This window comes from Eriocheir sinensis, chromosome 31, assembly GCF_024679095.1.
Source record: "Eriocheir sinensis breed Jianghai 21 chromosome 31, ASM2467909v1, whole genome shotgun sequence".
Classification (NCBI taxonomy): Eukaryota; Metazoa; Arthropoda; class Malacostraca; order Decapoda; family Varunidae; genus Eriocheir; species Eriocheir sinensis.
The window spans coordinates 11,675,988-11,700,595 of NC_066539.1; the positions used below are offsets into that span (position 1 = coordinate 11,675,988).

Below are 24,608 nucleotides of genomic sequence, written 5' to 3' on the forward strand. Positions count from 1 at the left end.
GGCGGGAAATTAATGAATGGATCTGGTAACGTTTGCTGCTTAAGTGATAAAAAAAAAACGTTGGAAATCGACGAAATATAAAGATTCTGGACTACACACAGATTATGGTCATGCACCTCCTGTTGTTATTATTGTTGTTGTTGTTATCAGTGTCCAGTTACTGCGTTCTTAAGTTACTTATTGAGTGATTACTTTAAAGAGATAAAAACTGAATCTAAATATGAGTGTATAAGCGAAACTGTACGAAAATGAATAAGGCGGGAAATTAATGAACGGATCTGATAACGTTTGCTGCTTAAGTGATAAAAAAAACGTTGGAAATCGACGAAATATAAAGATTCTGGACTACACACAGATTATGGTCATGCACCTCCTGTTGTTATCATTGTTGTTGTTGTTATCAGTGTCCAGTTACTGCGTTCGGGGCTGAGGAGCACTATAATAACATGGCGGTAACTCTGCTGGAGCGAATGTGGTTTTCTCATCATCTTGTCATTAGTGGAAGCAGTCACCATTATCCTTATCGTCATCATCGTCATCATTGTTGTCGTTGATCGTTTATAATGTCGCTATTGTTGTTGTTGTACTTCTTGAATCTATTTTTGTATGCTTGTGTTTACGTGTCTTTTGCTTGTGTGTGTGTGTGTGTGTGTGTGTGTGTAACTCTCTCTCTCTCTCTCTCTCTCTCTCTCTCTCTCTCTCTCTCTCTCTCTCTCTCTCTCTCTCTCTCTCTCTCTCTCTCTCTCTCTCTCTCTCTCTCTCTCTCTCTCTCTCTCTCTCTCTCTCTCTCTCTCTTAGGAATGATTAGGCAGGTGACTTCCCAAGGACCTTTTTTTTGTTGCGTCACACTGGTAATGATCCTTTGCCCCCCCCCCCCCCTTCCCTCCGTCCCCTTCCCTCCGTCCCCTTCCCTCCGTCCCCTGCCCTCCTTCCCCTTCCGTCCGTCCCCTTTCGTCCGTCCCCTGCCCTCCGTCCCTTTCCCTCCGTCCCCTTCCCTCCCCTCCTCATCATTTTCCCTTTCATTCTCCTCCCTCATGCCTCTCTCTTTTTAATTTTCCTTACCTCACAAAACGTTCATCTCTCCTCCCTCTTTTTTTTTCTCTCTCTCCTATCCTCTTTCTTCTACCTACCTGTGATTACCTGTCTTCATCTATCATCTATTCACCATCTTCTATCGCCCTTTCATCTTTCCTTTTTTATTCCACCTTTCACTTTTATTTTCTACCTTTTGTCCACCTCTCATTATCGCTCCTTCATCTTTCCATTCGTTATTTTGGCTTTCACTTTTATCTTCTACCTCTTTCTTCTACCTCTCACCATCACTAGTCACCTCTTATCTATTCATCTTAATTCTCTATTTTGTTTCCTCATTCCTTTCTTCTATCCTTGGCTAACTCTCACCGTCACTATTTCATCCTCCTCTCTTTCTATCTATCTATTCATCTTCCTTTCCCTTTCCCCTACTCCATTCTCCAATTCATCTTCCTCTATGTCTCTGTATCTTATCTTCCCTCCTCTTCTCTCCCATCATCCCACCTTAACTTAATCTTGCATTCTTTCCTCTCTCCCCTTCTGCTAATTCCTATCTATCATTCCTACTCTTCCCTTCCATCATCTTACCTCTCCTCACCCCCCCCCCCCCATTCCTTGCTCTCCTCATTCATATCTCCCTTATATACTCCCCTCTCCCACCAGCTTACCTGCCCTTAATTAACCAATCTTCCTTCCTTTCTCCCCAGTCCCTTTCCCCTTTCACCTCCATCACTGTCTCTCCTTCCCACCCCCTCGCCCCATTCATCCCTATTCCTTCCTCTCCCCCCTTTCTCCATTCACCTCCATTACTTTCTCCCCCGTTCCCTCACTCGCCCCATTCACCTCCCGTCATTCTTACAAAGTTCCTAATGTTCCTTTCCTCAATAATTTCTATAGTCACCCAGGTATGGCCTATATAATTACGCTGCTACCTGTATCGCTAATGTTACTACTACTACTACTACTACTACTACTACTACTACTACTATTTACTACTGCTATTACTGCTACTGCTAATAATAATAATGATAATAATAATAATAATAATAATATCACTACTACTGCTATTACTACTACTACTACTACTACTACTACTACTACTACTACTGCTGTTACTACTACGACTATGACTACTATTACGACTACTACTCTCTCTCTCTCTCTCTCTCTCTCTCTCTCTCTCTCTCTCTCTCTCTCTCTCCTCCTCCTCTCTCCTCCTCTCTCTCTCTCTCTCTCTCTCTCTCTCTCTCTCTCTCTCTCTCTCTCTCTCTCTCTCTCTCTCTCTCTCTCTCTCTCTCTCTCTCTCTCTCTCTCTCTCTCTCTCTCTCTCTCTCTCTCCGTGTAATCGGATGAAATATAACGACACATTTTAGCGTGATTCAACAAAGTTCAGTAATTGGGAGAGGCCTAACTTCTTATCTGGCTCGTCCTACACCAGTTACCGTTTCCTGTCTCTCCTTCCTTTCTCCACCCAGCCTCAGCCTCATTCTCCTCATCTCCTCCTCCTCCTCCTCCACTTCTGCTTTTCCTTTTTTTGTGTGTGTTCTGTCTATCTCTCACTGAGCTGTTTTTTCTGTCCTTTCTGCCTATCTGTTTGTTTGTGTTCGTTTTTGTTGTTTGTTCTGTGTATGTTTTTGTATGTCTGTCCATCTGTGTGTGTGTGTGTGTGTGTGTGTGTGTGTGTGTGTGTGTGTATACCTATGTATATATGTTTGTATGTAAGTATGTACTCTTCATGCCTTCATATTCACCTTTGCTCCTCTTCCTCCTTCTCCTCCTCTTCTTTCTGTTCCTCCAACACTTCTTATACCCCTTCCCCCGTTCCTCCTTATCGTTTCCTTCTCTCTTTCTTTATTTCCTCCTCTATTTGCCATTTTACCCCTCTTTCTCTTCTTCTTCTTTTTGTCTCCCTTCCCTTATTCTTCTTCCAGTCTTCCTTTTTCTCCCCCATCTCTTTCTATTCCTCTCCCTCCTCCTCTTTTTCCTCTCGTCTTTCTCCTCCTCCTGCTTCTCTTCTTCCTTCCCATCATTCTCCTTCAAGTTTTTCCCCCTCTCCTCTACCTATTCCTACCTTTATCCCTCCTCTTCCTCCTTCCCCTCGTCTTTCTCCCTCCATTCTCTCCTCCACCTCTTCCTCCTCCTGCACCTCCCCCCCCCCCCACACACCCCAGTCCCCTACCTCCACGTAATTTCACTTCGCTCTAAAATTATCCCAAACGAACAAGACTCCCCGTCGTTGCTTTGGCATAATTTTCCCCGTTTTCTTTCATCTGGAAGGCGGCGGCAAGCATTCCAGGGCTCCCCGCGGCCTCGCCCTTCACCCGCCCGTAATCGTAGGAGAGAGAGAGAGAGAGAGAGAGAGAGAGAGAGAGATATCCGTTCACCTGTCCGTAATTATGTCTACCTGGGGCCTGGACGAATCAAGGAAACATACCTGCTCGCTGTCCTATTTTGTGTAGATAAGTCGGGTATGTAGTGGTGCTGATGATGGTGGTGGTAATGGTGAAGGATGATAGTGGTGGTGATGGTGGTGGTGTTTTCTGTTGGTGTTGGTGATGATGGTGGTGGTGTTTTCTGTTGGTGATGATGGTGGTGGTGGTGATGGTGATGGTGGTGATGGTGGTATTGCTTCTCCTCGTGGTGTTAATGATGGTGGTTGATAATAAATGGTGGTGGTGGTGATGATTGGCAGCGATGGTCAAGGCAATCATACAAGTAATGGTGTTAGTGGTTGCAATGGTAGACGTGAAATACACTCAGACAAACACACAGACAGACAGACAGACAGAAACAGTTAAAGATTTGGGTCACTGGGTTGTAGTGGACAGATATTTTGATGGTGTTATTGGGTGCATTATTAGTGGTGGCAGACATACAGACAGACCTTCGTACGTAGACATAAGAGTATTAAAGCTTAGGGTTATTGGGCCTAACGCTAAGCCTGATGCGTGACCTCAACTCTGCTCGTTCAGCCCCTCACTCACACACGCTGTCACATCACACCTGCACACTAGCCTTCACCTGTGCTGTGTTACCTCCTCCTCGACGTTTATTTTCACCTTCTTGGCCTTCCTTCTCCTCCTCCTCCTCCTCCTCCTTCTCCTCCTCATTCTCCTCCTCTTTTTTTTTCATGTTCAACTCATCATCCACATTTATTCACTATTTTTTACATTATTCTTATTTTTCTCTTTATTATTATTGATCTTTTACGTTATGTTACTCCACCTCCACCTCCACCTCCTCCACACACACACACACACACACACACACACAGTAGTTGGAACATTTTTGGACGTGTTGGGCGTGAAAATGTTACCCCCGGAAACATCTGCTAGGGGACGAGAGAGAGAGAGAGAGAGAGAGAGAGAGAGAGAGAGAGAGAGAGAGTTGAGCATAGTGTCGCCTCTGATATTTTCTTACATTATTCTGGTGGCGAAGTTTTTGTTATCCTCCACCTCCCCCCCCTCCCTCCTCCCCCCAGTAGGCCTCTTTGTAATGAGTCGGTAAGCTTTATGTTGCCTACTTTTCCCTGTTTCAATGTTTCCTTCCTCCTCCTTTTCCTCCTTGTCTCTCACTCATGCGATTTTCCTACTCAAACTCTCCCTCCCTGCCTTCTTCATTATTCGTTCTCTCTCTCTCTCTCTCTCTCTCTCTCTCTCTCTCTCTCTCTCTCTCTCTCTCTCTCTCTCTCTCTCTCTCTCTCTCTCTCTCTCTCTCTCTCTCTCTCTCTCTCTCTCTCTCTCTCTCTCGCTCTCTCTCTCTCTCTCTCTCTCTCTCTCTCTCTCTCTCTCTCTCTCTCTCTCTCTCTCTCTCTCGCACCCTCTTCTCGCATTCTTCCTGGCGTCACCGAGGAGAAGGAGGAGGAGGAGGAGACACGGGCGGAGGAGGTGACGGCAGGTGTTGGTTCTGGCCGCTGCATATTCGTATCTTTAATGACCACCTCCCCCCACCCTCCTCTCTCTCTCCCTCCCTCCCTCTCTCTCTCATTGCTTCTCACCATCACTCAGCTGCCTCGTCCTTCCTTCCTTCCTTCCGCTCCTCCTTCTCAGCATTCTTTTTTTTTTTGCGCCCCAGTGGAATGAGGTTTGGTAAGGTTCGTTCGTCAATTCTGTGTTTCTTCGTTTTGCGTTTTGATTCGTTCTAGTTTGATTTATTTTGTGTTACGTGTTGTGTTTGGTTGAGGGCTGATGATGGTTGAATTGGTGGTTGATATGGATGGTTGATATGGTTGTTGGTAGTGCTGGTTGGTGATTGTGCAAGTCATGTCGTTCTTCCTGTGATAGTGGTGGTGGTGGTGGTTGATAGCGATGGTGGTTGCTTCTGGTTGTAGTTGTGGTTATGGATGATAGCAATGGTGATGGTGGAGATGGTGATAGGGATGGTGGTTGCTTCTGGTTGTCGTGATTGTGGTTGTGCTTGCAATAGTAATGGAAATAGAGAGTAGTTGAGGTTAAGGTGTAATGCTTTATAATCTTTCTTTCTTCACAGGTAGACGAAGGGCGAAGGAGGAGGAGGAAGAGGACGCGATGGAACGAAGGTGAGTTCTACTATTATTATTATCATTATTATTATTATTACTATTATTTCAATCGTACCGGATAATTAACTTGAAAACATGATAGTAGGTACAGGTATAAGGAAAACATTAATAAAGGCGTTACAGTAAAGTATATAAAAGGTTTAATAAATAATGCTAAATGGTATAATATTATTTGCAATTTAGGAATATATTAGTAATCCAGCAAAAAGACTTAGAAGGTTAATATATTTTTGATTAATAAAATAATATAGAAAAGTAAATGTAATAAGTGTAAGAGAGAGAGAGCGGAATGCATGCACGTGTGAATATGATGAAGTTAATCGTGAGAAAAGGCATTAAAATGATGACTTTGTAAATTAGAAGAGAAGAAAAAACAGCCTGAGGAAGGGAAGGAAACATTAGAGGAGACTGAAGGAAGAAAGGAGGAGGAGCAGGAGGAGGAGGAGAAGGAAGAAGAAGAGGAGCAGGAGGAGGAGGAGGAAAAAATTAAATAAGTTAGAGGGAGGCAACTGATTAGGGAAAATAAAGAAGAGAGAGAGAGAGAGAGAGAGAAGGAAGGAAGGAAGGACGGAAGGAAAAAAATATTACCTTGTCAGAAAACGTAGAAAACAGTGACGAACAAATATTAACAAAAAGAAGATAAGGAAGGGGAGAAGGAAAGGGAGGGAGGGAGGGATGGAGGGAAGGAAAGGGGGGGAAGGGGGAGGAAAGAAGTAGCGTCACCTGCCCCGCTCAGGTAAGTGATGAATCAGGTGTCACAAGGCTGCTGCGAGGGGTGACACATCCTCTCCCTCACCCTCCTTTTCTCCCCTCCCTTTCCACCCTCACTCCTCTCTCCCCTCTTCTTCCCTTTTATTTTCTACTATTTCAATTTTTTTTCTGTTTTGTTCTATTTCCTCCATTCGTATTTTTCTTCCTTTTCTTCTTTTTTTCTTTTCTCTTCCTCGCCCATCTTTTCTCCCCTCCCTTTCCACCCTTACTCCTCTCTCCCCTCTTCTTTCCTTTTATTTTCCTCTATTTCTATTTTTTTTATTTCTGTATTCTTCTGTTTCGTTCTGTTTCACCAATTCTTCTTTTTCTTTCTTTCTTCTTTTCTTCCTTTCATCCCTCCTCTCTCGTTTTCCCTCTTTCGCTCTTTCCTCCCTTTTCCTTCATTTTTCCTACTTCCTTTTCTTCTTTTTTTCTCTCTACGTCCTCACCCACCTTTTCTCCCCTCCCTTTCCACTCTTACTCCTCTCTCTTCCCTCTTCTTCCCTATTGTTTTCTTCCTATTTCTATTTTCCTATATTTCCTCTTCTCTCCTTTTCGTTTTCCATTTCTACTTTTCCTCTCTTCTCTTCCTCATCCACTTTTTCTCCCCTTCCTTTCCTGCTTTCCTCATCTCCCTTCTTCTTCCCTTCCTTTCCCTTCCGCTATTTCCACCCCTCTGTTTCCTGTGATTTTCCTTCAGTCCTACCTTACTCTCTCATTCTCCTTTATTTATTTCTTATTTCCCTCTTCTCTCTTATACGTTGATTTTTTTTTTCTTTCCTTATTCTCTTTACGTTTCCGGTTTTTTTTCTGTTTTTCTCTCTCTGTCTTCTCTACTTTCATTTACTCCTTTTTTTTTCTTATTGGAGTTATCGTTCCTTCCTATTCTATTGTCCTCCACCTCCATTTTCTTCCTTACTTCCTTTCCTTTCCTTTCCTCTCTCCCCTAACTACCCACTTGCCTCCCTCGCCCCTTTCCTTCACCCCTATCACCTCCACTTTAACCTCTTGTTCTCTTCCACCTCTACTCTTCACCCCTTCCTTCACCTCTTGTCCTTCCCCACCTCCTCCACCCCTTCCTTCACCTTCCCTTCACCTCTTGTCCTTTTCCACCTTCACCCCTTCCTTCACCTTCCTCATTTCCGATTACAACCATTCCCCACGATTTTCCTCCCTGCTACTCTCACCCCTCACCCCCCCCCCTCCCATTCCACACCCCTTCAGCAGCACCCCTTCGTAACCCACTCCATCATCCCCACCACACACCCCTCACACACCATCACCATTACAATATCACCATTTTTCTCTTCCCCTTCGTCTTCACTGTAAAATTCGTCTACTTCACTCTTAATAAATGAACTAATATGTTTCTTCCGTGTCCTGTATTCGTTTTTTTCTATTTTCTTTTTTTCCTAATGTTCTTTTGTTTTATCGCCCTTGAGCTGTCTCCCTTGCTGTAAAAGAATGTGTTGACGAGTGATTCATAGGTGAGGGAAAGGACAGGTATCGTGCAATTTTATAAGTATTTTTTTGTATGTTGGGATGTTTCTAGTTTAGTGAAATTTATCTACTCCTGTATTTATAGTTTGTTCAAATCGATTTTTTTTTTTTTGCGTTTGAAGTTTCTGAAATCCAAAGAGTATAGACTAGTTGGATTTCAGTTTATATTTTGTGCCGTGATTAATCGATATCCAAATCCTTCCACGACATAAGTTAAGATAAAAATATGCATCACCTTATTCTGAACTAATTTCTTGATGCTTGGAAACTTTACCACTACTACTACTTCGTGTGTAGAAAAAAATAACACACACACACACACACACACGGGCCGTATATGTATGAGCGTTTATTCACAAGACTGACATTTACTTACACACCAAAGCTCCTTCTCTCGGCCTCCTCCTCCTCCTCCTCCTCCTCCTCCTCCTCCTCACTCACCATTCATCTCCCAGTCTCTTTCCTTTCTCTCCCCTGGAAGGAAGAGGTGGAGGAAGTGGAGGAGGAGGAGGAGGAGGAGCGTTCTTCTTAGCTCGCCTCACCAAATTAGTGCTGGGCAAATCGAGTTCTGGCTGAGAGGTAAAAATATTATTCCCACTTCCTTCACTCACTCCTCACTCATTTAGAGAGAGAGAGAGAGAGAGAGAGAGAGAGAGAGAGAGAGAGGACAGCATACAGACAGATAGACAGACAGAAACACACACACAGACAGACAGGCAGAAACTCAACAATGAACCACACACACACACACACACACACACACACACACACACACACACACACACACACACACTCACAAAAACAAAAACAGACATACACAGACAGAAAAAACAGACAAACAAACAGGTAAACAAAAGAAAAACAAGCATATAAACACACCCACAAACACCCCTTCCACACAAACACATACGCACAAGCACCCCCTCCTCCCTCCCTACTCCCGGCCCAACCCCCACAGAAACAAGACTCCCACCCAATGAGACCCGTAAAAAGATGATCAGAGCCCCCTGCGCCCTGTCCCCCGTTTATGCCAGTCCGCCTCGTCCCAGCCCGGCGTTCGTGTCCCCCAGACGTGTAACAGGAGCCTCCGCCCGCGGCCGTCCTGCCCCGGATGCGGGTTCGGAGCCTAAAAGCTATGTAAGAATGGTGACCGGAGCTTGACGAGGATGGAGAGAAGAAGGGGTTAAAGAGGAAGAGGGAGACGAGGAGGACAGGGGAAGACCGAGGAGTGAGAAAAGAAGATATGGGAAGAGATGGAGAAGGAGGCAAAGTCTGGGAAAAGATGAAGGAGGATAAGGACAGGGGGGGAGTGGAAATAGGAAGAGGAGAGAGATACAGAACACAGAGAAATGAGGAAAGATATGGGAAGAAGAGGGAGAGAGAAGGACGTGAAGGAAGGTGTGTGAAGAATGGAATATGATAAAGGAGGAGGAGGAGGACGGGAAATGAGTGGAAAGAGGAATAGGAGCAAGACATAAGACGGAGAAATGAGGAAAGATATGGGAAGAAGAGGAAGAGAGAAGGACGTGGAGAAAGGTGCGTGAAGAATGGAAAGAGATAAAGGAGGAGGAGGAGGAGGAGGAGGACGGGAAATGAGTGGAAAGAGGAAGAGGAGCAGGACAGAAGAAGACCAAGGAGTGTGAGACAGAAGATAGTGGAAGAGGTGGAGGAGTAGGATATGAAGGAAAGTGGAAAGAATTCGGAGGATTGGGAAGGGATAAAGGAGGAGGAAGAAAAAGGAAATTAGGAGGAAAGAGAAGATACGTACAGGAGAAGACAGGGCGAAATGGAGGAGGCAGAGAAGGAGTACGAAGAAGGGAGGAAGAGAAGGAGAACGAAGGAGGTGTTCGAGGAAGTGGAGAAGTGGTAGAGAGCATGCGAATAAGAATGAGGAAGAGGAGGAGGAGGAGGAGGAGGAGGAGGAGGAGGAGGAGGAGGAAGAATCTGATGAAGAATTGATGCAGAAATAGAAAACAAAAATCGAAGTGAGAAAGAAAACAAATGAAAGAGAAAAAAAGAGAAAGAGGAGTTAGAACACAAAATAAAAAATAGAGGGAAAAAATAAGCAACAGGAGATATAGAAACTGAAGAAGAGAAAAATACAGAGGAGGAAGAAAGGAGAGAAAAGATGACAAAAGTGAGGGAGGAGGAGGAGGAGGAGGAGGAGGAGGAGGAGGAAGGAGGAGGAAAGTGGAGAGAGAGAGAGAGAGAGAGAGAGAAATCATCAACCTTCATCCATCCATCCATTCACCTTTCTATCTCCTCTTTTTTTCTCTCCGCCAGCTTTCTTCTTTTTTTTCCTCCATTCTCCTCACCTTCCCTCCCCTACCTCTTAAATATATATGTTCTTTTCCTCTTTTTTTTTTTATATCGCATGAGACTTCCATTAATTTTCTTCCTCATTTTTTGTTTTCTGCTGAGGTTTGTTTTCTTACTATCTTGCTATCTTACTTGCTTAATTACCTACTATCTACTTACTTTGCTATCTTTCTCGCTATCTTTACTATCATTATTTGCCATCTAGTTTCCTTGTAAACGTGTATCATTCTCGTTTTCTTGGATGTTTTATTTCGTTTTCTCTCTCTCTCTCTCTCTCTCTCTCTCTCTCTCTCTCTCTCTCTCTCTCTCTCTCTCTCTCTCTCTCTCTCTCTTCTACATTTTTTCTTTTTTTCTTTAAATTTTTACTGCGCATGTTCCAGTGTCTTTGTACGTGTATTATACTCGTTCTCTTGTACTTTTCTTTCGTTATTTCCCTTGTGTTCAGTCAAGTTCCATTTCCTTAACCTCTACTTTTCTTTATTTCATTTTCTTTCTTTTCTTTTTACGTCTTTGCTTCCATATATATTCATTCCTCCTTCCCTCCTCTCCTCCTCCTCCTCCCACGTTTCCATCCCCGTCACTCTTCCCAATTTCTTTTTTCCTTTTTCCATTTCTTGTACTTTTGTTTTCCTTTCCTCTTTCGTCCATTCCCTCCCGCTTCTTCCCTTTCCTCTCTCCCTGTCTCTCTTTTTCCCATCCCAATCTCACATTTATTTTCCCCGCCCCAACTCTCTCTCTCTCTCTCTCTCTCTCTCTCTCTCTCTCTCTGGTATTCTTTTTTCCTCCACTTTTAACCTTTTCTCTCCACCTCTCTCCTCTCTCCTCCCCCACACGGCTGCATCGTAACCTTCCCTCCTCCTCCTCCTCCTCCTCCTCCTCCCCCCTCCCTTCACATAATCACTAGCTCATTCCCTTCCCCCGTAACATGCACACACATTCCCCATATACATTGTCTGCTGTGAAAGGATTAGTGTTTGGTGTGTGTGTGTGTGTGTGTGTGTGTGTGGAAAGGCGTTGAGGTGGAGTGGATTTGCGTGGATGAATTGCATGGCGTGAGAGAGAGAGAGAGAGAGAGAGAGAGAGAGAGCATCCTAATTAACGCCTACACGGGGAATCGACAACAGTGGGGCTCGAACGGCGGCAACGAGGTGATGGGGCGAAGAGGAACACCATTACGCCACCATAACGCCATAACGCTTCCATAACAATGTCGTATGGCGGTGGCGGTGACATAACCCGACGAGGAGGAGGAGGAGGAGGAGGAGGAGGAGGAAGAGTACGAGGAGGGGGAAGGAGGGCGAGGAGGAGGACAGAGAAGGTGGAGGTTGAGGATAAGGACGAGAAGAAAAAGGAGGAGGAGGAGTAGGAACAGGGAAAGAGGAATAGGAGGAGGGGGAAAACGAAGAAAAGAAGGAGGAAAAGGAGGAAAAGAAGAAGAAAAAAAGAGGAAGAAGAAGGGAAAGAAGTAGAAGAATAGAAATACTAAGAGGAGGTGAAAGCATGTATTCTTAGGCTTGAGAAGGAGGAGGAGGAGGAGGAGGAGGAGAAGGAGAAGGCCTATATCAGTTTAGTGGTGAAAGTAGTGAGGACAAAAAAAAACAAGAGAGAGAGAGAGAGAGGAAGAGGATGGTGATAATAATAGGTGAGAGAGAGGAGAGGACAATAAAGGAGAAGTGGACAGGGGAGTGAAGGTGGGGTGAGGGAAAGAGGAGGGAGGGGAAGGGAAGGCGAGGGGAGGTGGGGTAGGGGAGGCAACGTGAAGTGTGGTATGGGCAGCGATGGCAAATTGTCGTACTCTGAACATCGTATTTTCATCATTTTCAGGCCTAAAACTCTCGTACCTTTGCAAGTAACGATCGAAAATTAAAGTTATTGCTGAAAATGTTTAATAGTGATGGTTTTCTTTCATTCTCGCGATAGTTGTATGTCAGAAACTACGAAAAGGCAATGCGATGAGTACGATAATTTGGCAACGCTTAGTATGGGTGAAAGCACTCGTCACCACCGTTGCCAGATTATCGTACTCAGAGCATAGTATTTACCGGTTTCTGACGCCTAACTATTGCCAAGACACATCAGGATCTAACTCTTTTAACGATAACTATAAATGAGTTTCGTTATTGGGGCCCAAAAGACAGTTCTGGGGTAGGAAGTCGGGAAATATAAGCGGCTGTGTACGACAATCTGGCAAAGCAGCTCGTCACGTCGCTAGAGTGATGGGGCTGCCAGACGCATTACCCGGCCGTCACACACCATCGCGTTGTTACTAATGGTTATGGTGGCTAAGTATGGTTCACGGGACGAGCTGAGGGAGGAAGAGGAAGAGAAAGAGAGAATGGGAGACAAAAAAAGGGAAGCGGATGGGAGAGAGAGGGGGAGAGAGGGCTGGAGGGTGGTTTAGGGGGGTGACCCGGGTAATTATATCATAAAAACCGTGTCTGACAGCGCGCTTGGTCTGGGTGAGAGTTTATTTCACAGTAACGACAACAAAACAGCTACGAAATGGCATCCGTCCGGCCCTGCAGAGGAAAAAAAACACAACACATCCGAGAGGCGGTGTGTGTGTGTGTGTGTGTGAGTGTAGAGAGAGAGAAAGGTAGACAGACAGGTAGGTAGATAAGGTATACACACACACACACACACACACACACACACACGCACACACAAACACTCTTCCAAACATATATTTTCTTTTATTTGGCAAGTGACTCGTGACCGACACCATTTATATACCTTTCGTGTCGTGCTCCTGAAACACAAACGCGTCTGCAACACGAAACGCGACCTTCACTCTCCCTTCCGTGACCTCGCTGACCCCGGGTTGAGGTCAGCGGACAGCGGCGGCGGCGATGGTGGTGGTGATGGAGATGGTGTTTGGTAGTTATGGTAGTGATGGTGATGGTTTAAGAATTGTGTAAATGGGAAAGGGGAAAGTAAAGAGAGGGAGAGAGATAGAAAGAGAGAGAGAGAGGGCGATGAAGTAAGGGGAGGGGATAGTGGTGGTGGTGGTGGTTGTGGTTGTGGTGATGGTCGTGGTGGTTAAAAAAAATGTAGATTGAAATAAGGAAAGATAAGTAGATGAAACAGAGAGAAAGGAAGAAAGGAAGAGAGAGAGAGAAGGAGAGGAAGGAGGGTAAGGAGGAAGGGAGTAGATTGAACAGATGAAAAGTAAACAGAGAAAGAGAGAGAGAGAGAGAGAGACAGAGGGGGGGGGGGGGGAAGGTGGGTAGCTAATGGCGCGATAGAGGTCATTCCAGTAGTGGCTTTAATGGCGTGGTTGTGGACATGAGAACACCGGTACTGATAGGGGCAGTGGTGTTGATTCTGGTGATGGCCGCGGAGATGGAGCTGGTGATAATGGTGCTGAGTGGTGATTGTGGTGATGGCATACGGGAGAGTGATCATTACATACTCATTAACTGGCCTTCTTCTCCTCCTCCTCCTCCTCCTCCTCCTCCTCGTCTTTCTCTCCTCTTCCTCCTCCTTCCCCTCCTTCCTCACCCAACTTCTTCCTCCCATACTTTTTTTCAGCTTCCCTTTCTCCCCTCTTCATCCTCTTCCTCTCCTACCTTTCCCTCCTTTCTTTCTCTCTTCCTGTCCCAATTCTTCCACCTCCCTTTCCTCCCATCTTTTTCTCTCTTCCATTTTTCTCCTCGTTTTCTGTCTTCCCCCTTTTCCTTCTTTCTCCTTCTCCTCCCTTTTTCTTCTGCTTCTCTTTTCCTTTTCTTCCTCTTCCTTCTTCTTCCTACCTCTTCCAACATTCCACGTATTCTTTTTCTCATCTTCCTTTTCTTTTCCTCCCCTCTTTCTCTTCCTCTTCTTCCTCCTCCTCCTCTTCCTTCTCTTCCTCCATCTCCCAACACTTCCAACTTCTTCCATCTCCACTTGCTCTTATTTTTCACCTTCTTCATTTTCTCACCTCTCTTTCTCCTCCTTCTCCTCTTCCTCCTCCTCCTTCCACACTCCCTTCTTCTTCCACCTCCACTTATTCGTTTTTTCACCCTCTTCCTCTTCTCCCTCGTTTTTGCCACCTTGTAAACGGCACCTTTTTCTTCCTTTATTTGACTTCACCTTACCGTTTCACTCTTCCTCCTTCCCTTCCCCCTTTCCTCTCCCTTTACCTCTCCCTCATCACACTCCCTTTCCCTCTCCATTTCCCTCTCCCCTTTCCCTTCCCGTTACCTCTCCCCTTTCCCCCTCCCCATCACCCCTACTTCTCCTTACTTTCTCTTAACCCAAACGTGAATCTTGTCTCCTTAAGTTCAAATGGTTTACTTGATATCAAAGAAAAACGGAATTCAACTACATAAACACACACACACACACACACACACACACACACACACACACACACAGCACTGACCTTCCTTTCCTCTCTCCTCATTTAAGTGGTTCGTTAAATGGTTAAAATAAAAGGAAGATAAAAAAAAAACATTTCCTGGTGTTTGGTGTGTCGACAATGGTACTGTTTTAATGACCCCTCTGACCACACGAGAGAGAGAGAGAGAGAGTTAAAAAAATGTTTGACCGATGACCATAAGCAAAAAACTATGAAGGCAAGGGAAGAGGAGGAGGAGGAAGAGGAGGAGGAGGAGGAGGAGGAGGAGGAGGAGGAGGAGGAGGGTGAAGGACCGATATGAGCGCACGAGAGGGAGGGACGAACCCCCCCCCCCCCCACACACACACACACACACTTTAGATAGGCAGAAATGTAATGACTGTGATTGAGGTTGTGAAGAGGTCTATTAAGAGATAGTTTTTTTTTTTTTCTTAGGCGTTTAGTGGTGATGGTGTGTGAGTGGTGATGGTGGTGATGGTGTTTGGAGTAATGGTGATGATAGCTGAGGTTATGGTGGTGGTGGGGTTGAGAGATATATGTATAGTGCCGGTGGTGGTGGTGATGATGGTTGGATATATGGCAATGGTGATTCTGACGGATGTAGTAATGATGGGTGTGATGATGGGGGCGATACTGGTACTGATAAGATGTTAGTATGACCTTCACCTAACCTAAACTAATGTCACCTATCCTCTAACTCAACCAACTGGAGGAAAAACAATAATATTACTTTAAGCAAACATTATTTTTTTCTTCTTGTGTAAGCATTTCAATTCATAACATTCTACTTTCTGTTTGCCTCTGAATTCTCTCTTATCTCAAGCACCGCCTAACCTAACTTAACCTAACCTAACCAAACCTTACCTAACTTAACCTAACCAAACCTAACTTAACCTAACCTAACCAAACCTAACCTAACTTAACCTAACCAAACCTAACTGAAACTATCCTAACCTAACCAAACCTAACCTAACCTAACCAAACCTAACTGAAACTATCCTAACCTAACCAAACCTAACCTAACTTAACCTAACCAAACCTAACTGAAACTATCCTAACCTAACCAAACCTAACCTAACTTAACCTAACCAAACCTAACTGAAACTATCCTAACCTAACCAAACCTAACCTAACTTAACCTAACCAAACCTAACTGAAACTATCCTAACCTAACCAAACCTAACCTAACTTAACCTAACCAAACCTAACTGAAACTATCCTAACCTAACCAAACCTTACCTAACTTAACCTAACCAAACCTAACTGAAACTATCCAAACCTAACCAAACCTAGCCTAACTTAACCTAGCCAAACCTAACTGAAACTATCCTAACCTAACCAAACCTTACCTAACTTAACCTAACCAAACCTAACTGAAACTATCCTAACCTAACCAAACCTTACCTAACTTAACCTAACCAAACCTAACTGAAACTATCCAAACCTAACCAAACCTAGCCTAACTTAACCTAGCCAAACCTAACTGAAACTATCCTAACCTAACTTAATATAACCCGTCACCAAACCAACCAGAAGGAAAAACAAATACAAAACAACGAAGGAAATATAGTCTTCTTTTTTTCCCATGTGGTTCGAATACTTATTTCTTCACAGTATTCTACCTTCTGTTTCCCTTTGTATTCTCTTTTATCTCGAGCACCGCCTAACCTAACCTAACCTACCCTAACAAAACAAAACCTAACCAAACCTAACCTAATCTAACCTAACCTAACCTAACCTAACCTAGCCTTACTTAACCCAACCAAACCTCATCATAAACCTAACCTAACCTAATCTAACCCATAACCAAACTCACTAAAAACAAACAAATACAAAACAATGAAGCAAATATAGCCTTTTTTCCATGTGGTTCGAATACTTATTTCTTCACAATATTCTACATTCTGTTTGCCTTTCTATTATCTCTTATCTCGAGCACCGCCTTGCCTCTAAGAATCCGGGGAGCTCTTGTTTGTATTCCTTTGTATTTCCAGCGATTACGGCCTCACACACACACACACACACACACACACACACACACACACACACACACACACACACACACACACACACACACACACACACACACACACACACACTCGCCGTTTCCTCTGTCTGGGATAACCACACTAATATCACGGGCGATAGTCAGCTCCCGAGTACGCATATCCGCAACTTCTGCTAACTCTTTCTCCTTTCCTTTTAAACTGGAAGGCAAGGCTCTGTAAATATTATCGCTGCCTGGGATTTGGCCGGCTTGATCCCCTTCCCCTCCCTTCCCCCTTCCCCTTCCTTCCCCTCCCTTTCCCCTTCTTCTTCAATCTCCTCACTTTTCTCTCGCTTTCCCTCCCTCTCCCCTCCCTTGCCCCTTTCTCTCCCTCCCTCTCTTTCCTTTCCCCTCCGCTTCCCTTCCCCTTCTTTTTCCTCCCCGCTTCCTTCTCCTCCCTTCCCTCTTTTTTTTCCCTTTTTCCTCCCTTTCTCCCTCTCCCTTTCCTCTCCCTTTCCCTTTTCCCTTAGTTCCCCTCCCTTCCTCTTTCCCTTTTCCTCCCTTTCCCCTTCCTTCTCCTCCCTTTTCACGCTTCCCCTCCCTTCCCCTTTTCCCTCTCGCTTTTCTTTCCCCTTCTTTCCCCTTCCTATCCTTTCCCTGCTCACCTCCCCTTTACCCTTCCCCCCCTTATCCCTCCCTTCCCCTTCCACTTTTCCGTCCCATTCCCTTCCTCTCCCCCTCCTTTTCCCTCCTATGTTCCCTCTCTTTCCCCTCCTTTCCCTCCCCCTGGCCTCGAAGTTGGTATCAGTGGGTCCCTCTCTGGAATCTTGGGTACATCTGGAAACGGAGGACTTGAGGGACTTAACCAAAAATGGGCCCGAAATAGGTTTATGGCGCCCCCCTAACCACCCTTCCGTCCTCCTCCTCTTCCTCCTCCTCTTCCTCTTCCTTGGCCTTTTCCTTTTTTACTCTTTTCTGTTTCGTTTTCCTTCTTGCTCTCTTCCGCGTTCTCCTCTTTTTCCTTATTGTTCTCTTCCTCCTCTTCTTCTGTTTCCTCTTCCGCCTCTTCGTTCTTGCCCTTTTCCGCCTCCTCTTCTTTCTTCTTTCCTTCTTGCCTTCTTCCTCCTCTTTTTTTTTCTTATACTTCCTCTTCTTCCTCTATTTCCTTGCTCTTCTCCTTCTTCGTTTCCTTGCCGTCTTCCCCTCCTCCTCCTACTCCTCCTCCTCCTCCTCCTCCTCCTCCTCCTCATCTTCCTCCTCCTCCTCCTCTTCCTTACCCTCTTTATCCTCTTACACCTTGCCCTCTTTCCCTCCTCCTCCTCCTCCTCCTCTTCCTTACCCTTTTTATCCTCTTTTGCTTCGCCCTCTTCCTCTTCCTCCTCTTCCTTGTCTTTATTCTTCCTCTTCCTTACCCCCTTCCTCCTTTTTCTTCCTTTTCCTTTCCTTTGTTTTCTTCTTCACTCCTCGATTTTCCTCTCCTCCTTTTTATCACATTCTTTCATCCTCTCCCTCCGCCATTTTTTTTTGTTTTCCCTTTTTCGTTTTCTTTCTTTTTTATTTTATTTCTTGTCTTATTTTTTTTTCTATACCAACCCTTCCCGTTTTTTATCCTCCTTCTATTTCTTCTTTTTTTCATTTCTCTTTCATCCTCTTTCACAGCTATCTAATATTTTTCCCTTCCTCGTATCTCCTCATACATCTGTTATTGTTTTTCTTCCTCTCTTCTCTCCCTGTTCTTTTCCTCTCCATACCTTTTTATTTTCCTTTTTTTCATCTGCCTTTCCTCTACTTTGCCTCCTCGCCTCTCCTCTATTCGTTCTATTTCTCCTTTATATCTTTTCCTTCTCCTTTTCTTCGTTTTCCTTTCTTCTACTCTCCTTTCTCGTCTCTGTTCTCCTATTTCCTCTCCCATTAGTTTTCCTTTTCCTTTTCTTCGTCTTCCTTTCTTCTACTCTCCTTTCTCGTCTCTGTTCTTCCATTTCCTCTCTTCCATTAGTTTTCCCTCCTTCTACTCTTCTTTTCTCTTCATCTTTCTTCTCCCCATTATTTTGCCTTCCTTCTACTACTACTTTCTTCCCCTGTTCTCCCATTATCTCTTTCCCATTCTTTTTTCCCCCAATTTTCTTTCATCCTTTTCTTCCATTACCTTCCGGGGCTCCTTCCTTGGACGCTCCAGTACCCACCCTTTCAATACCTGGCCTCCCCTTGTGACCCTTTCCCTTTTGCACGGCCCTGATTTTCACCTTCCTCACACCCTCATGCTCCCTCATTGTTATTCTGACGCCTCATCCTTCTCGCGCCTTCATATAATTTTTACCAGGTTCTCCATCACCTTCCTCCTCCTCCTTCGCCTTCTTCGCCGTCTCCGTCTTTCTTGCTGATACCCTCGAAACCTCTCCTTCCTTTTTTGGGGTTGTCTTGTGTCCGTCCGTGCGTCCATTCCTCAATCCGTCCGTTCATCTATCCGTCCACCCTGTCACTACGCTTAACAGCCAGCCAGCCACACCCCGTTTTCTTTCTTCTCTCTCTTTTCTCTTCTTCGTTCCCATTCTTCTTGATCTTAACGCCCATATTAGCAAACGTTTCTGGGCTTACACACCCACTCCTTACGTTCTTATGTTCTTATGTTCATATGGTAAGGCGTTTTGTAGAGCTGGTCTTCGTTTTCTTTCTTCTCTCTCCTCTTCGTTGTTCCCGTTCTCCATTCTTCGTGATCTTAATCCCTTATTAGCAAACGTTTCGGGGATTACACACCCACTCCTTACGTTCTTATGTTCTTATGTTCATATGGTAAGGCGTTTTGTAGAGCTGGTCTTCGTTTTCTTTCTTCTCTCGTCGTTCCCGTTCTCCATTCTTCGTGATCTTAATCCCTTATTAGCAAACGTTTCGGGGATTACACACCCACATTTGGTTGGGCTTTGGTAGAGGTTGTTGTGGGTGGGTGTTTCCATGGGTAGTTTTACGGGGATAGGGATAGTTTGACAAGGCTTCTGCGCTGTGAGTGTGGGAAACAGTCATGATAACCCGACTAACCTCCTCTGTGGGTTTTGAAAATGTTTGTCTTGAGAACCGAAAGTGTCTTGAGAATACTGGTTTTGAGTCTTTTCCTTTGCATTCGTCAAGAGTATTCCAGTAGTTGTCTTTCATAACACCACCTCTCTTCTTTTTCTTCCTTTTTGTCCTCCACTTCATCGTTTTCCTCTCCTCTCTTTTCCTCTTCCTTCAAGTTACTCCCCTTTCTCTCCTCCTTTGCCTCTCCTCCTCCTCCTCCTCCTCGTTCTCCTTCCATTCCTTTCTTCTCCTATTCCCTCAAACTACTCCCCTATCATTCCTTTTCCTCTTCTCCTCCTCCTCCTCCTCCTCCTCCTTTCCCTCCATCATCCAACCAGTTTTTCTTTTCTTTTCTTCTTCCTGACACCTTCGTCTCCTCACCTATCATTCCTTCCTCCTCCTCCTTCACCTCCTCTTCCTCCTCCTCCTCCTCCTCCTCTTCCTCGCATGTTGAAGGCTACCCGCGGCACCGATGGTCTTGGTAAACTTGTTAAGGTCTTGGCTGAAGGCAAACACAAAGGAAGCTATTCTCAAACTTCCCCCGAAGAATGTTCTGAGCACTGGACGGGAAAATGCCACCCCGGCGTCTCCCAAAGCTTATTTTCCTCCCACAACACCGCGGCAAAGGGTCCCTCCTCGTACTAAGCTTGGATACACGCCCTTGCACTCCTCCCTATTCTCCTCTCACGCCCTCCTCCTTCTCTTCCTCCTTTTCTGTTTCTCCCCACTCCTTTTCTTTCTTCCTTCCCTCCCTCTTTCCTACTCTCCTTTTCCTTTTCCTTCCTACTTCTATTTTCATTTCATTTCTCTTTTCCTATTCGTCTACTCTCTTTCCTTTTCCTCCATTTCTCTCCTTTTCTATTTCTCTATCATTTTCCTTCTTCTTCCCTACCTCTCTCTCCCTCCCTCCCTCCCTCCTACACATTTTCCACTCCTCCACTCCTTGCTTTCCTCTTTCCTCTTCTTTCCCTGTCTTCCCTCCATCCTTTCTACCCCCCCCCCCCCCTCCCCTCCACACCTTCGTACCACTGGACCAATCAAATAGTCATGAGTCTTAAAATTGATGAATAGATGGAGATGAATAAGGAAATAAACAGATAATAAGAAGAAATGAACATAATTAAGCATAAAACCATATTACGTTTTGTCGGCATCAGAGAAAACATCAGTATAACGTTCCTGTGTGCCGTTCCTTACGTTGTTCAGTTTTAATACTCGTAGCAAACTGTATGACGTGGTGAATACGTGTCGTAATCATGTTCAACAAAGCTATATCTTGGACCAGTACCCTCCTCGTTTTTTTCCTCCTCCTCCTCCTCCTCCTCCTCTCTGCAGACCATATATTCCATGCTTCACAAAACCCTTGGAGGAAGAGAAGGAAGAGGAGGAGGAGGAGGGGAAGGGGATGGGGTTGCCTGTCTCACCCCTTTCCCCTCCTCCTCCTCCTCCTCCTCCTCCCTCCCGATCCTCCCCATTCCCTCCCCCCCCCTCCCCTGCCCCGCGCCACCCACCAAAGCCAAATTTTTGTTGTGTCCCATAAAACTCGGGCAAATGTTTTTCGTTTATCGTAAAACCTCCCGCAAGATACATTTCTGCGGGATTATACGCGAGTCACTGCCCCCCTCCCCCCCCCCAAACAAAAAAAAAATGTAGAAAAAGAAAAAGAAAAGAAATATCTCTCACTATAGCCATTTACAACGTTAGCAGAATGTGTGTTTTCATGGTTTTCCTTGTCAGGTATTTTTTTTTTTATATAGCTACTTGCATTTTTTTTTGTGTGTGTGTGTTTAGTTTTGATAATTAGTGTTTTGGGTATGTAGGAGGAGAGAGAGAGAGAGAGAGAGAGAGAGAATATTCGTTTTTTCCTCCTCTTTTTTGCCCTTCGCTTCTTCCTCCCTTCCTATCGACACTTTCCCTCGTACACTCTTTCCGTAACTATCATCATGCACTTTTTTTTCCTTCAGTATGCACGAGCAGTCGAACGAAGGAAAAATACATACAGCAACCTCAGCAGCATCCCTCTCCCATCCCTCTCCTGTTCTTTTCCCATCCCTCTCCTGCCTTTTCTCTACAATCCTTCATTCCTCTACTTCTATCCCACAACCCCACCGACTCCCTCCCTCCCCTTCACTTTCTATTCACAGTACCCTCAGCCTTTTCCTTCCCATCCCTCTCATACTTATCCTGCCCTTACTACAATCCTGTATATCTTCCTCTCCCGTCCTCGTCTTCCCTTCTCTCTCCAATATTTTCCTAACTAAAACATTCTTCGTTCCCTTCTTTACCCTTTAACCCATCCCGCCCCTCCCTCTCCTTCTCCTTCCTTCTCTCTCCATCATATGCTACAATCCTTCATCTCTTTCTTGTCCTCAACTCTTCCCTTCTCTCTCCAGTCTTTTCCTTTCTAAAGCATGTTTCTCAACTTCCACAAATCCTCTACCACTTTCCCTCCCTCCCCCTCCATCCCTGTCCATCCTATGATACAGTCCTTCATCTTTCTTTCTCTCTCTCGCGTCTACTCCTTTCCCTCCCTTCCTTACCTTCTTTCTCCAATCTTTTCCTTACTAAAACATCCTTCTTTCCCTCCTTCCTCTAACCCTCTCCCCTACCGTCCCTCTCCTGTCCCATCTTATTTCTCTCGTCTCTCTTCCCTTCCCTCTCCAATCTTTTCCTTACTAAAACATCTGTCCCCCACCACTACCCTCAAACTCCCTCCCTTCCTTTCTCTCCCTTACCGTCTCTCTCCTGTCCTATCTCTTATTTCTCTCGTCTGTCTTCCCTTCCCTCTCCAATCTTTTCCTTACTAAAACATCTGTCACCCAAACCTCCCTCCCCTTCACTCCCCTCTCCTGTCCCATTTTATTTCTCTCGTCTCTCTTCCCTTCCCTCTCCAATCTTTTCCTTACTAAAACATCTGTCCCCCACCACTATACCCTCAAACTCACTCCCTTCCTCTACTCACTACTCCCCCCCCCCCCCCCCTTCTCCCTCCCCTTCCTTGATCACATGCAGGTCCATTCCGAAACTTTTCCCGCGGACCAAGTTTGAAAGCCTCCGGTGCGGCGCGGCAATAAAGAACACACGCCGCGGAGGGAGGAACTTTCGGGGGACAAAATTGCAATAACGGTACTGGAGACTCATTGAAACAAATCATCGGCCGCAAAAACTCTTCTCTACTCTCTCTCTCTCTCTCTCTCTCTCTCTCTCTCTCTCTCTCTCTCTCTCTCTCTCTCTCTCTCTCTCTCTCTCTCTCTCTCTCTCTCTCTGTTTTTTTCTTGATTTTTTCCCTTTTTTTGTGGTTTGTTTTGTATTTATTTGTATTTATTTGTTTATTAATTGTTACTTGGCAGCGCTGTGGTCTATATAGTGGGCCATTGTGTGTGTGTGTGTGTGTGTGTGTGTGTGTGTGTGTGTAAAGATAACCAAATAAGGGCTCAGAACAGATGGATGAGAACTTTGGATACGCACAATATAAGGAGGATGAAGAGGAGAAGGACGAGAAGGAGGAGGAGGGCAAGGAGAAGGAGAAGGAGGAGGAATAGGAGGAGGGGTAAGAAGAAGAAAAAGAAAAAGAAGGTAAAAATAAAGAAGAAGGAGGAGGGGGAGGAGGAGAAAAACAAGCTAAGGGATGAAAAGGAGAACAAAAAGTAAGATGGATGAGGAGGAGGAGGAGGAGGAGAAGCAAGAGGACGATATACAAGATAAGCGCCAGGCAGGGATTAGGCGAGGCAAGTGAAAGGGCGTGAAGGCGAAGGCGAGTCACTGATTGGGGGCGATTAGATCACGGTGACGCGGACGTGACGCGGAGAGCCGGACAGAAATAGAAAGAGAAATAACTTTATACACCTCGAGCCGGGAGAAAGCGAGGCGGGCGGGGTGGGGGGGGGGGGGATGATAGGGAGGGCGGGGGTTCACGGGGGGAGGAGGACGGTAAGAGAAGAGTAAACCAATATCCGAGAAAGGAAAAAAAAAAATATTATCATGCTAAACGAGGGTATTGAAAATTATAAAAAAAAACAGTAGCACCGGGGATCATGTTTCTTAATGGCCCCTCTAAGCGAGAAAAATGAGAAAAAATCATCACTCACACAAACCATTTCATAATATATATCGACGCATTTATGATCAGATTATGTATCATCTATTTTGGGGGGTTTAAATCATGGCACAAATTTGGCCCGTCGCTGCTACACGGTAAAGCCACAAATTTGGCCCGTCACTGCTTTCTTATAGTAGTAAATGCGAATACCATCAACTTCCTTAAAAAATCGAATCGACCGTCTTTCCGAGCTTTCATCTGCTCTGCGGGTAGCTATACCAAGTGGCTGTCGAGCAGATTAAGTCACCAGAGAGTATAACCTCGTAATGAGCCGACTGACTTTCTGTTGCCTGCGTATTCATGTTTCAATGTTTCCATCTTCCCACCAATCCAAACCCTTGTCAACTCACAGGTCAACCAATCCTTATGTCACTTCCCCACCCTTTCCATACCTTTTCGCTCATACCCTAAACATTCCTCGTTTTTACCCATGCCCTTATCTGCCCACTCTTGCCTTTTGCCTTCCCTTAAAGTCTCACCTTTCCAACACCCTTTATTTCCACCTTAATCAGGGGCTTCGTGGTGCAGTGGTTAGCACACTCGGCTTACAACCGAGAGAGCCCGGGTTCGATTCCCGGGCGGAGTGGAAAAAATCGGGCGGCTTTTCCGATACCCTTCGCCCCTGTCCACCCAGCAGTGAATGGGTATACCAGGTATTAATAGGGGGTTGTGTCCCGTCTCCTGGGATCTGTTCCCTTTTCCTATAATTCCTTCCCCTTCTGTCTCCCTGCGGATATGACCACAGATGTTGCGCCGACTAAACGAAACTTTCCAACTTTTCCACCTTAATCAACGTCAGACTATCGTAAAGCAGAGTATACTAGTTAGGAAGGAGGTCGACACCAATATCATCACCACCCTCCCACCTCCCCTTCCCACTCCATTTGTCCCCTCCATCCTTCTCCATCTCCTCCCCCCTCCTCCTCCATTCCCCTCCCCCTTCTTCATCCTCCCTCCCCACCTTCAGCACCCTCCATCGTCCCTCTCCTTC

General features: G+C 45.3%; 1 non-coding gene across 1 annotated transcript; it reads left to right on the forward strand.

The window, feature by feature from the left end:
* The first annotated feature begins 24,130 nt into the window (after positions 1 to 24,130).
* Positions 24,131 to 24,204, forward strand: Trnav-uac (transfer RNA valine (anticodon UAC)). Its single transcript has one exon. It is a non-coding gene; the product is annotated as a tRNA-Val (tRNA).
* Positions 24,205 to 24,608: the final 404 nt, after the last annotated feature.